General features: G+C 41.4%; 1 protein-coding gene across 1 annotated transcript in view; it reads right to left on the bottom strand.

Annotated features, from left to right (window-relative positions):
• Positions 1–13,863, bottom strand: part of LOC122789036 (protein phosphatase 1K, mitochondrial-like) — a 295,109-nt gene that overhangs the window by 120,352 nt on the left and 160,894 nt on the right. The gene's annotated exons all lie outside the window — the stretch shown is intronic.

Below are 13,863 nucleotides of genomic sequence, written 5' to 3'. Positions count from 1 at the left end.
TAGCACCTTCTATCATGTTTAAAACAGAGTAGCTAAGTCACTTCTGAAAGTTATTCTCTGTACTCTTCCAAGACAATTTGGGTCTTGGCTGACACTGGTGAATGCATGGACAATTACGATGCTTACAGATGCAAACACAGGTTTAAAAGATGGTCTAGCAAAGATTAATATCTGAAATGGCAAACAAAAAAGAACTAGCAAGCTGCAACAGTGACAAATTATGCAGCAGGAACATTACCATCATGTGTGTCAGCACAGCAAGGGGATGTCCCTTAACGCATGACGCTGCTGGTTGTGAAGTAGTACCTAACCAAGGAGAGTCCTCATGGTCTTAAATCTTGCAATTCTCACCTAAGCACAAGATTGTACAAGGCTTGTAAGAAAACTGCTTACAAATGTCAAAAACAGATCTGGTTTTAACTAAAAAGGACACATGAGGGGCCACTATAAGTCAGTAACCTACAGATAAATTTAGGAAAATTGGCTATTTCCACACATTATTATGTGACGGTTCTAGTGTGCTATGAAGTCTACTTAACATATGAGAAAAAGCAAAGTCAGTGGAAGACCAAATGGAGCATGCTACCAGCATTTCATTTAATTTTGGCTAACAAAACTGTTACTCAGACCAGAGCAAATTTTTGTTTTTAAACCACAGACTCTTGCTAATCAATTCAGCCACCATGCACTTTCCTTTTTCAAATATTCACAAAAAAATATAAATAACGCATTCTGTAAAGAAGACAAAATGGCTCGAGTACATAAAAAAAAGCCACCACCTTAATCAAGGTTTGATGAGGAGGAATAGGCTGTAGTTACTTGCTCAATATGAAAAGAACAGATTGTACTAAAACCACTAAAGTAGACAAATTAACCTTTAATGTAAGACAAAAACAACCCCCCCCCAAATCAGCAAGGAATTAAAAGCAGGGACTACATTAAAGAAGGCCAGGTTTTAGTTTAGAATTATTGTATAAAAGTATCTTAAAAAGTGGCAATAAATCAGCCTACTCATTACTGCTGTAAATCTGTGATAGAATACTAAAGCAACAAGATCCACACCAAAAGTGTACAAATCTAAATTATGTGAAAGTAAATTATCTGGAATATATGCTTAGTTTCAAACCAGGCCAAAGTCCCATGTCAAAGAAAAAAAAGTTAATTTAAGTCTAATTCTGCAAAAAATCAATCTACTCAAAAAGAAAATGTACAAACTCACAAACAGTTTACATGGTATTTTAAAAACATTTCCATTCTTCAGTAGTCCAGACATGGAGCCGCTGGACCTCCTTTACCTAGGTTGAAATATAAAAGTGGTAACACACACAGTGGCGCCTTTTCAAAACAAGCTATAAAACAGTGCATTACACCATTTTCACATTTCTATTACACAAACAAAATAGACTACATAAAATTATTTTAATTGTCCTTCCTACTCTAAATTTTAATCCTAAGTAAGAATGGAAGCCATTAACATGTGTGTTTCAAAAATTCAGCACAATTTATTTGCAAGTAACACATCCTATTAAACATACATAATCAAGGAAAAAACTGCAAAGCCCAATATTACAGACAACTGCTGCTAATGCTTACATATTGTCCTCACAAACTGGCGATACATTACTCTGGCCTTCGTCAACAAACCTGTTAGGATACAAAAATAGGTTGCTATCAAAAGTGGAAATTGTACTCACCATTAAAGCTGGATTTTATTTCACAAGTGACTGACCCAAACCATTCTTTTTCAGTCACAACTCTTCACAAAAAGTACAGTTGTGTACACTTATCATAAATGTAGATGTTCAAGTGCCACCATGTGGATGTTAGAGTGTATTCACTGTTGCAGTCATCACATTTGGGTTATCTGCTTGCAGTAGCCCTCGGTCGGCCTGATTATCAAAGTCTTGGGTCCTGTGTTGGTTGCTGTCTCATCTTCCATGATGTCAGGTAGTCAGGGGTATAAAGCATGCAGCTGACACCATTACATCAGTTTTTCTTGCCCCACATCAGGTGCCCCCCTAATGGGAAACAATTAAAGATACATATATATATATATATATATATATATATATATATATATATGTATATATATATATATATATATATATGTATATACATACATACATACACACACACACAAGGTTACACCTCCAACAAAAAAGCAAATACACCAAAAATCTTTTAAGCATAGTATAGGAGAGTAAAGGTATAGCCAAAATAAGTCAGGGGGCTGGAGGGAGGGTAACCAGGACTGCAACGGTGAATACACTCTAACATCTACATTTATGGTAAGTGTACACAACTGTACTATGTTCTTCGTGTTTCACTGTTGCAGTCATCACATTTGGATAGATTCCCAAAGCTAAGGATGGTAGAGGCATTTAGATAGCATTAGGACCAGCTATAAGGCCCTGCAAGACTGCAGTGGCAAAGCAAGCTCTGGATTTAGAGAAAAATTGGCAAATGGCAATGCTTGGTGAAAGTATGTACAGAACTCCAGGTAGCAGCTTCTAGGATGTCTCTGGTAGGGACACCTCTGAGAAAGGCTGTAGAGTTAGATGCAGCCCTAGTTGAATGAGGTCTAATCCCTTGTGGGATAGGTTTTCCATGGTGCTTATTGCAGACATGAATGCAGTGGCTTATCCATTTAGAAATGGTTTGCTTTGAAATAGCCTTCCCCTCTGCCCCTGCAGCAAATGCTACCAGCAGTTGTTCAGATTTTCTTCGAGATTTAGTCTTGTCCAAGTAGAATCTAAGTTGTCTGTGTACATCCAATGAGTGCAGAATCCGCTCCCCCTTGTTCTGTGGATTGGGAAAGAAAGTTGGCAAATGAATGGCCTGATTAAGAACCACACTGGATGCCACCTTGGGCATGAATGATGGATTGGTCCTGAGTGACACCCTGTCCGCATGAAAGGTGATGAAAGGCTCCACTGCCATAAGGGCCTGTAATTCAGATATCCTTCTAGCTGAAGTGATTGCTAAAAGGAAAGCTGTTTTCCAGGAAATAAATTTTAAGTCTGCAGTAGCAGCTGGCTCGAAAGGAGGTAGAGTGAGTTTCTTCAATACAAAGTTAAGGTCCAAGGCAGGGGTTGGAGCTCTCCTGGGTGGTCTCAAGTTTTTGGCCCCTCTGAGATACTGCTTTAGAAGAGGATGAGAGAAGGGGGGGGGGTTCTGTGTTGTAATGAGTTGAAATGGCTGGAGGCATGGATTTTTATGGAAGAAAAAGACAGGTCCTTGTGAAGCATCTCAGTTAAGTATTGCAAAATCTGAGGTAAATTGGGCACTGTTGTGCTCATCCCTTGAAATTGATTCCAGGCACAGAATCTTTTCCATTTGTCAGCATAAGATTTTCTAGTATTTGGTCTTCTCGCCTCCAAAATGGCATCCATCACAGGTTTGCTGAGGGATGCCAAGGGGGAATTTAAGTTATTAGCCAAGCTGCAAGATTCAATGTTCGGAGCTGAGGGTGCAGAATTTGGTTCTCCTGCTGAAACAGTGAGGAAGGTGTCTGAGGCAGGTGCAGTGTGACACACTGCGCAGGAGTGGGTACCAGTGTTGGCGAGGCCAGTCTCGAGCAATCAAAATCGTTTTTGGTTTGTCCTGTTTGACTTTTAGTAGAAGTTTGGAGAGCAGAGGCAGAGGGGCAAAGGCATAGACAAAGGTTTTTCCAGCTGAAGGACAGGGCATCCACTTTCCAGGCTTTTTTGTGCGGAGTTCTTGTGCAAAATTTTTCCAACTGGTAGTTCTGGGGTGAGGCAAAAAGATCTATGTCTGGGCTCCCCCATTTGCGTGTCAACATGTTGAAAATCCGTGGTTCCAGTTTCCATTCGTGTGGGTCCATGAGATTTCTGCTTAGTTAGTCTGCCAGAACATTCAGCTTTCTTGGCAGGGATTGAGCTTGAAGTTGTACTTGATATTCCAAGGCCATGTTCCACAATGCCATGGCTAGTCTGCAGAGGGGGTAGGTGTCTGTCTTTATCAGTAATTCTCCTGGATGAATGTAGTCCTTGAAGGCTGTCAGAGCATTCTGTACAGCTAGCATTTCTTTTTGATTGATATGAAGGTGCATTTGATTTGGGCTCCACTTCCCTGCCAGATGAGCCCCCCATGCATAGTCTGATGCGTCTGTAGTTAGGGTTTGGGCAGCAGGGGGTGGTGTGAATGGTAGTCCCTTGTTTTGGTGGCAGGCCTCTGCCCACCATAGGAACTCTAGGTGCAGGCAAGGTATGATAGGAATCATTGTTTCCAGGCTGTGACAATATTGACTCCATAAACTTTTTAAGTACCACTGAAGTTTCCTTATATGCAGTCTTGCATATGGAATTAGAAAAATGCAGGAGGCCATGAACCCCAAGGCTTGCAGTATTTGCCTTGCAGATAGCAGGGTTTTTGTGGCCATGTGTTTGAAGTAAGTCACCAAATGAATTTGTTTTTCTGGCGTTAGGAAAGCCATCTGGGCAGTTGTATTCAAGCTTGCACCCAGGAATGTAATTTTTTGAGAGGGTACAAGTTGTGATTTCTTTTCGTTTATGGTGTACCCTAGACAAGTTAGAACTCTTTTTACAAATGCCAGATATTTTAGAAGAATGGCCTGGTTTTCTGCCTGAATTAGACAATCATCCAGGTATGGATATAGTTGAGTATTTCTTTGCCTGAAAAATGCAATTACTAGAGCCAGGCACTTTGTGAATACCCTGGGCGAAGCAGACAAGCCAAAGGGCAGTGCAGAGAACTGATAATGCATGCAGCCTGCTTTGAAGTGTACGTACCTTCTGCAAGATTCCCTGATTGGGATATGCAGGTAAGCCTCTTTTAATCTAGAGTTGCCAACCAGGCATCCTTGCCTAGCAAAGGAAGTAACTGGTGAAGAGTCAGGATTTTGAAATGTCCAGAAAGGTGTTTAGAGTAGAAAAATCAAGAATTGGACGTCATGATTTGTCTTTTCTGGGTACCAGGAAAAGTCTGGAATAGAAACCTTGTCCCTTTTCCTCTTCTGGTACTAGTTGAATAGCCCCCATGTTTAGGAGGGAAAGTACTTGTTTCTGAGCCTCTGCCCACTGACTTGGGGGGCAGGTCTGGCTACCCGTTTGGGCTTGGCAGTGTGTGGAAATGAAATCTGTATCCCTGGGACACTGTATTTAACACCCATTTGTCCTGGGTTATAAGGTGCCAGTTTCTGGAATGAAGAGCCAGTTTCCCCCCCAAAGGGGCGGCTAAGAGGTAAGTGCTTGGTAATTGTAAAGGGAAGTCATTGAGACTGTTTACTATATGGAGGTGCCTTGTTGTTTCCAGATTTGGAAGTGGAAGAACCCCACTGTTTAGTTCTGAAAGTCCCTTGGGACTGAAAGCTGGTGCTTTTGGAATGTTTGGGTTTGGCTGGAGTGGCTCTGGAAGGAGCTGGAAAGGACCAGTTCTTAGTAGGCCAGTGCCTACTAAATCTAGGCGGTTGTACTTGTAAGAAATCTTTCACAGTTTGCATAGATTTAGCTTTATCTTCCATCTTTTTTAGAACTTCTTCAGCCTTACTGCCGAACAGGCGGTCCTGCTGTAAAGGAGCATCCAAAAGTTTTGCTTTAACATGGTCAGGCAGAGATTGCTCCTTAAGCCAAGCATGCCTTCATAGAAGTTCACTGATTAGTACTACACTAACTGCTCTTGTGGGCCATTTTAAGCCTAGCCACTTGCCCCTTGTGAGAATCAAAACCCTGCACCTTGTGTCTGTAAAATAAACACCTTGACCATTATGCCAGCCTCCCACCCTTTCCAAGCACAGACCCAGTAACAGCAGCCCTGCAAGAGGCCTCTAATGAATCAAAACCACATTGCAAAGTATGTTTGCCAACTTGTTCAGCTGAATGCAATAAATACTGCAAATCTTTATTCTCCACACAGTCAGAAATCAACATCATTTTCTGTTTAAGCAATCCCATGATATGCTATTGATATTTTAGCATATGGAATTGACAGTTTAAAGCCCTGATTGCTAAAGTTGCAAACGTATAAACCTTTTTACCCTATCTATCCAGCACCCTGGAGTCTCTATCAGAAGGGGTAGGATTTTTAGCAGTAGAAACCTTAATGCCCTTGGGGTCTTGAGAAATGGTTTCAGAGTCCGCAACAGGATTTTTGAAAAGGAATTTGTGTGATTCAGGAACCCTGTAGTACCTGTCTGGTTTGCTAGGGGCTGGAGGTAAGAAATCAGGGGCCATACTGGATTCCGAAAACACATCATCAACAATGTCTAGTACAGGAGGTATGGCCAAAGGCCTATGCTGAGGAAGAAGGAAATCCCTAAGCCACTTTTTGGATTCAGAGAAATCCAGACTTTCCCAGTGGAAATGCTCCCTTAAGGTATGTAGAGTTTCACCAAAAGAGAAATCCTCAGGTGGAGAAGCAGAGGGAATGGAATCCTCTGCATCAGAGTCCTCATAAGTATGTATGGACAAATCCAGATCATTAGAAGAGTCAGAAGAAACAGCGTGCTGTTCAGAAGATTCATAGTCAAGTTCAATCCTAGGCCTCTTGGAGGGAGGGAGGTGGTTGACTACCCCTGATTAGAGTAGTTAAATCTTTAGCCATTTTGATCATCTGTTTTTTAGGCATAGGGGCCTGAACATGTGGCCTGGGCGTCAGTTTTTTAGACATAGATTGAGATTTAGGCCGTAATATTGAAGTTGGAGTCGGTTTAATATGCAAGTCTGTAGGCCTGAATACACCCTCAAAAGCCAGTGCATGCTCAGCGGCTCTGGACCCATCCAAGGTAGAGACATCCGCGGGTTCCATATGTGAAGCATCTCGCGGCATACCGGACTCCGAATGGGTCTCATTAGAGGCCTGCGAATCAGAAGTAGCGGGTATCAGGGGCTGCGAAAGCGCCTCACTGAGTACCGGTGAACTGACGGCTGGCTTAGGAGAAGCGTCAACAGTTTTGGACCTCAGCGGCCTGTCTCTGTCTTTTTCTTTGCGTTTGGTCAGTATTTCGATAGTCGGATGGCTAACTGACTTCACTTCTGGATAATTAAACCGAGAACCGAAATATTTAGATGCAAAAATGTACAGACGACGGATAGTACGCTGATTAAATAAAGCACAAAACCGACAGCAAGGTACGTCGTGGTCAGAGCCTAAGCAAGGAATACAGTACAAATGAAAATCCTTAGGAGGCATTTGCTTCCCACAAATAATGCAATTATTAACTTTTATTGACATCGGTAAGGAGCAAGAAAAAGCTTCCCCAACAATGTAACTTAGCTTTTAGTTGAAGACTTCGGTTATGAAACTCGAAACCGAAAATTTCAGGAGTCGGCCGACCGGCACTTGCAAATTGCTTCTGCTTCAGGCACCGTGCGGCAAGAAAGACTGATGTAATGGCATCGGCTATGTTTTATACCCCTGATGACCTGACGTTATGGAAGAAGGGACAGCAACCGACGCAAGACCCAAGACTTTGTTAATCAGGCCGACTGAGGGCAACCTGCCAGCAGATTACCCAAATTTAATGACTGCAACAGTGAAACATGAAGAACATCTGGATAATTGAACCAAATACCAAAATATTTAGAAGCGTAAATATACCGACGACGAACAGTTCGTTGCTTAAATAAGGCATAAAACCGACAGCGAGGTATGTTGTGGTCAGGGCCTAAACAAGGAATACAGTACGAATTAAAATCTTTATGAGGTATTTGCTTTCCAAAAGAAATACAATTATTGACTTTTACTGACATTGGAACAGAGCAAGAAAAAGTTTCCCCAATGGGGTACTTAGCTTTAGTTGAAGACTTCAGTTCTGAAACTCAAAAATGAAAATTTCAGGAGTCAGCCAACCGGCACTTGCGAACTGCTTCTGCTTCGGGCACCGCACAGCAAGAAAGACTGGTGTAATGGTGTCGGCTGCATGCTTTATAACCCTGACTACCTGACGTCACAGAAGATGAGACAGCAACGACGAAGGACCAAAGACTTTGATAATCAGGCAGACTGAGGGCTACTACAAACAGATAACCCAAATGTGATGACTGCAACAGTGAAACACGAAGAACATCGAAAAAGCTACAACTTGCAGTATGCAAACTGTCTTTTAAATCACTATTCGGGCAAGTAATGCACAAAATACCACTATTAGTTACTGGGAAGGGATCTTCCAAAAAGACAACAAAATGCTGAAGTACCAGTGTTAAGAGAACAGAAGTGACATTGGATCAGTCCAGAAAGCAGTCAGTCAAGAGAGAAGAGAGTGCAGAGTGTTCACATTTCATGGAGAAGAAAGTTGTTTCAGACCAGTGTGTGGAAACAACTACTGCAAATGAGGGGTGATCAAAGACAAAGAGTAAGAGAAGAATTCAAATCTCCTTGAAAAATGTTATGATAACATAAAATGCATACCCTTCTAAGGAGAGAATTTCTCTACAGTTTAACCTTTCTAAGGAAAACAGAATTTGAAGTGGTACGTGATACTCATCGAAAAGGAGAGCTAAATAATTTGCCAGAAAAGTACATATAAATACAGAGATCGCTGATGCAGAATCATTACTGATAAATTGGAATTTGTCACAGGTAGATGTTCACGTATTTAGCCTGACTTCCACTGGGCTGGACATCTACATGGAATGATCGTCCCTTCAAACTCAAAACGTTAGCCTGATGCCAAGTAGAAATGGAATCACAGCTCACACCAGCTTCTGTTATTCTGTCTATTTTAGTGGGAAAAATCAGGTGCTAGCAAACAAAAAGGAGTCTGTAGCTAGTGTCAGGGTTTGATACCCATTATGTCCCAACCAGCAGACAAAACAGAAGTGTGCAACAGGGGAATCAAATCCCTGTGGAAAATGCCTGAATGGGGTAAGGTGGTGCAGAAGTGATCCCAGTACTTAAGCAACTGCTGCTGTGGTAAGCTATTTCACAACTATACTACATTCATCACACAGAACACCACTGCAAACAATCCTGATGAATTAAAAGGGGCTGAGGCAAAAAGCTCAAAATAGGAGTACAAATGAGTTAAGGCAGAGGGGCAGCAATCCCTCAAAATGAACTAGATGCCTCCTGAAGAGAGAAAACACCATGGAGCACCAAGACTGCAATCAGGGAAAAAAGCTGCCCTTTGAGAGTTTACCAAAGTTAATAGTTTTGGAAATAGTAGCAGTAACAAAAAGGTATATACGACTTGGACAAGTCAAGGATTAGAACATTCCACTGTTGACCCTCTGCAGAGATACTAAACAGCTTTTTAACAGGGACACAAACATGCTGCAAACAGAAGATCCCTTGTACCATGGGATGGGCTTCACCCCTGATTCACTTGTGAGGAGCAGACACGACTCCCCTCAGTTTCAATTCCACTACAATATGCATCACTTTCAAAAAAATAAAAAGACCGATGAAGGCATCCCACTCTCACAGCAAATAACTTTCATACAAAAGTTACATTAGCAAGCATACAGAAGAAAGTATTTGTATCAGACTAACATACTGGTCGCCAGACAACCAGATGAAGACTCCAGACATTCAATGCCTAGCGGTACAAATGGTCATCCTCATCTCCAAGACATTTATGTACACATACACCTCTTGTGCAACCACTTTGTATTGTGCTAGGTGGTCCTCACCTTAAACATGTGGTCATGATGACCGCAGTTGGCTGCCGATTCACAAAAGGGGCTTCCCACAAAAAAATTCAATGGTCAAACTCAACAAGGCACTGGTTTATTGCAGGCCTTTGAGATACTGAAGAGAATATCCAGACGATCTGTGTCCAGATGCACCTGACCAGCTTCCACCTTGTAAGCTGCTTGGTAAAGGAGCAAAGAAAGAACACTGCAAACAGTTTGAGCACAGAAAATCTGGGAACCCAGATGACCTGCAGGTCCATTAAACATTCTTGGGGACAGAAGCCAGACCATCTGACTAGGCCAACAGTAGTTCCAACAGGCTGGAAAAGACCAAGTATAAAATGAGTACACAATCAGACTGTCAACTGCCAGCCATGAGAAACCTATTGTGTAGGAAAGGAAAAACAGATCTGCTACAATAAAATCTCCAAATTTGCCACTAATGCCTCCTACAAGTCCCATCACTGTTTATCTCTCAAACAGCTCAGTTGGCTAAAACTCCCTCTACTCCTTCAATTTAATCAACTAACCTTTGCACATAAAATTCTCTACCACCCAGAAAAGACCCCAGCCCTCAAAGACATTATCCAACCATATTCTGCTTCTAGATCTCTCTGGTCAGACAACAAACTTCTCCTCCAAGTCACCAAAGCAAAAAACTCATCAGGCAAAACCATCTTCTCCAACTACATTTCCAAGCTTTGGAACTGTCTGCCAAACTCAGTAGTGACCACATCCACATTTATACAATTTAAAAAAGTTTTAAGAACCCAGCTTATTAATTCCTGGCTCTGTTCTTGTTACATCCCAGGTTAGACCACCCCAAACCCCCTTCTCATCCTCTTTCACTACTGTACTAGACCACTTCTAGTAACACTAACCCACTCCCATTACTCCTTGTAGATTATTATTATGTCAAACATATCTCTAGCAATTTGTAAACTTGTTTCTGTTCAGTAATATGCATTGAATGTAAATACAAACTCTCATGATCTAGGATATGCACGTTACTGTTCCTATTTTTAACTTCCTGATCTACTTTATTAATAGTCATGATTTACAATATTTTCAGGATACTGTTTTTATTCTTCTACTTCTGATGTACTATATTAATAGTTTTAAAGTTTTGATGTGCCATATTAACGTTTTGTAGATTTTTTCTTCCAATATAACATGTGGTGTGTGCATCACTGGAGCTTTTCTCCCCAGGCCTCCACTCAAAAAGTACACATGTCCAGCTGGACTTCAGTAAACAAATGTAAAAATAAAAATAAATACCGGTCACACTGGGCAGACCTTTTGCAATGCCCACTGTGGTAGAAGTGATGAAAAATCAGGCACCAACTTTTCCTTGGGTAGAAGTAAGAAATTTAACTCAGATGGCCATGCACAGAAAAAAACTCTCCTTTAAGAGAATGTAGTTTATGCAACTCAATCCAGGGTAAGTCTAACATTTTGTCTTTTTTACACTAAAAAATAATCTATGGTAAAATCCTAGGCTTTGCTCATCTGTGGCCATTTTGAGGAGTTTCTGATACCTCTTTCTCCATCACCAACTTCTGGTGCAAACAAATGTTTGGCAGGGGTAAAAACCGGTGGTGGTGGTGGGGGTCACCAAAAATCTTCTAACTATGCTGATCCACATGTCTGAGGTCACATTGCAAAGCTGATGCATACAGGGAAAAATCTCCCTTCAACAATCTTTGGGAAAAAAAAGAAACCAAAGTGGCATAAAGTACAGTTGTATGATCAATTTACCATAACTGCGAATGTTTGGGTGTAGTCACTGCTACACTCTACTTCAAGGGCCAAATATTACAAAAAGACCATCTGAGAAATACTGCCATCACCACTGACTCACAATCTAGGGTCACAACGTCAAGCTGACAGATCAAGAGAAACTATCTGTCCAAGAGCCACTGAGAAACAGTGACTAAAGTGGCAGAACTGTTGGTGGAGGACTTCTTTACACAGAGGAAATTTGGGTATTTTCCACTGCCTGTGGCAGCCAGATTAGAGCTACTGGCCGACTTGTTGCAGACCTTACAGGTTGCTGTGCAGGAAAGATATCTGCAACCATACAAAGATGTTTTGGAGAATTATTTCATTACCACATCAGAAAGGGTCTGACTTTTCCTTGTAGCCTTTGAAATCAGCACCTACCTGGTCTGAAATGTAGGGGCCCTTAAAAGAGGAAGGCATTCATAAAAGGCTTTCCCGATGTTTTCAGTAAAAGACATTAGGCAAATCAAAGTATCAGCAGGTGGCTATGCTACACCAGACAAATGCAGTTGCTCTATTCCACAGTGTCACAGAACTCTTACACCACAGAAACAGACCATGGGTGATGTGGATATCTGAGCTTAAAGGCAGCACTCATCGCTGTCCGGCAGGCCTTCTGTTTAAGCACAGTTTAAATATTACCCAATCGTACTCCAGCGTGAGTCATTCAAGTAAGAACCTTTAGGATAACGAGTGGAGAGGAAGCATGTCCGCATCCACAAAAATGAGCAGAATGAACAACTTCAGCCTGTAGCTGCAAAGGCTTGAAACTACCTCCTCAAAATCACCCAATATCTGCCTTCAATGGTATGACAGATATGGTGTCCAAGAGTTAATTTTCCTTAATGAGACCCCAAATAGTACACACCTAATGTCACCAGCCAGTAAGACTAGAGTGGGATCCGAGACCTACTGAAGCCTGGTTCTGGATGACAGCATAACATCCATGGACCAGACCCCATATCTCTGCATCATTTCAATACTTTCCTGTAATTTGGGATGAAGCAAATAAAAATCACAAAGCGGTACATACTCTTCATCCTGGAGGTCTTCAGAGACTAGAAGCTTCTTACTCCAAAGTCTGATACTCCAGAAAAGGAAGATGTTTGCCCCTGTAAAGAATGAGAAGAAGGCAGAACAAGAGAGTCAATATCGAGTTACCTGGTCTAAAAGAGGGTGGACCACAGGTTGGGCACGAGAACATCTCATGGGAGATATTATGATTGACAGGAAGGGGACTACAGGCTTGGTAAGATGGAAACTTCATTGGCTGATCAAAGCCTGGAAGGCCATGGGCATCTGGATGGTATTGTACTTCACTTCGTTATAACATCAGGAGAATACTCAGACAGCAGACATAACTGAAAGAGATGCACAAGAGACAGGCATCAGCTGAAAGTGTGAAAACTGAGGTTTGCAAGGCCAATGCCAGTATGGCAAATGATGGTGAGGCCACAGCTGGTCATGCTCCAACAGTTGGCCACATGATTTAACATCAATGCCTAGGACTTCCTATGTGTAAAAGCAGTGTCACCAACAGGTGGAACACAAACTGACTGGGCTGTTGACTGGAAAGTAAAGCAAAGACCAATTAAACCACTATTTAAAAAGAAATCCGTCTCAGTCTGATCTTGACCCGTATGACTTAAGCTAGACTTAAGTTCTTAATGTCAGTCACAACCCACAGTTTAGTTTACCAGTGGAGTGTTGGTTTTATTCATAATATGACTGATAAAATGCATACTGCAAACCCTACTATTTTTGTGAAATAATTTCTAAGTGACAATTTTCTACCACATATAAACAGCAAGGTTGTTTCCATGAACTGACAAGTCTGACACTTCAGAACAACATGAGGGAAGGTGGATGTTAGACAACTGTTTAAGGACTACAGTTTTAACTATTTTATTTAAATTTCTTTATTTGATAACCTGGAAAGCCTAGTGGATACAAATGCCCCCCTTTTCAGCGGTGACCCAGAAGAACAGTTTAAGTGACTTCCTCACACAGCAGGCAAACTGAAATTACAGAACTCGGTAAAACTGCTATTTTATAGTTTTGCTGTATAGACAGTTTAGATGTTCAAATCGGCCTACAGTTAGCATAAATCAGGGTTGTCAGAGTTGATCAGTGAAAAATTAACAGATACAGCTCCAAAAGACTACAATGTAATTGAGTCATGGCACTGTCACTAGATTCAAAGAGCACTTCCATACATCTAAATCATAAAAGGGACACAAACTGCACTGTGGGAGAAAAAAAATCTATGAAAAACAAAACCCCAGCAATATGGCTGGCCTCATGCTGGCTATTCTGCAGTAAATACAATTACAGTACATTACAAAACACTCAGGGATTCGGATGCATTAATACAGCACAGAACACCAAAAGATAGAAAAAGGTTTGGCGCTTCAGGGTGAAGTTTTTCTTTAAAGAAAACATGGTACGTTTTTCACCTTGATGGACT

This window comes from Protopterus annectens, chromosome 14.part0 (assembly GCF_019279795.1).
Source record: "Protopterus annectens isolate FY-2018-M chromosome 14.part0, PAN1.0, whole genome shotgun sequence".
Taxonomy (NCBI): Eukaryota; Metazoa; Chordata; order Ceratodontiformes; family Protopteridae; genus Protopterus; species Protopterus annectens.
Note: the sequence above shows the minus strand (reverse complement) of the source record. Positions and strands in the feature narration are given on the sequence as shown.